The sequence below is a fragment of the Ipomoea triloba genome, chromosome 12, assembly GCF_003576645.1.
Source record: "Ipomoea triloba cultivar NCNSP0323 chromosome 12, ASM357664v1".
In the NCBI taxonomy this organism is placed as follows: domain Eukaryota; kingdom Viridiplantae; phylum Streptophyta; class Magnoliopsida; order Solanales; family Convolvulaceae; genus Ipomoea; species Ipomoea triloba.
In genome coordinates, this window is record NC_044927.1 from 13838411 (window position 1) to 13838848 (window position 438).

General features: G+C 45.0%; 1 pseudogene; it reads right to left on the reverse strand.

The window, feature by feature from the left end:
- Positions 1-6: 6 nt before the first annotated feature.
- The window catches only part of LOC115999406, a 4051-nt pseudogene continuing 3619 nt past the window's right edge, over positions 7-438 (reverse strand).

Consider the following 438-nt stretch of genomic DNA (forward strand, 5'->3'; position numbering starts at 1 on the left):
AAGTGATCAAACAAAAACTCCCAAGGCAAGTAGTAAGAACAACGATCCAAAACCCATGAATACAGATGCCACAGACGCTATGGTAAGCTCCTTTGCGAGGCTGCGGTTCTTCCTAGAAGAAGTAGCTTCATAGATGAAGAAGGAAGCAGTGACGACGAGGCCAACGGCAATCATGAAGAAGGCTAGGGTTGGATACATCGATACCGGAACCGGGCTCGAGATCGGTTTCGCTGATTGAGCCATTTCTTTCTGGGAATCCAAAACGATTGACAGATCTCCACTCTTGTCAGACGATTGGCTCGCTAAGTCATTTCGAAGACTCTGTAGCTTTTACTAAGAGACAGACTGGGAGCTGCAATCTTTCAGAGTATATTTGAATCTTTCAATTGAGTATTTCCTGAGACTCTGGGAGTAGGAAGCTTCACAAAGCTTGTATCT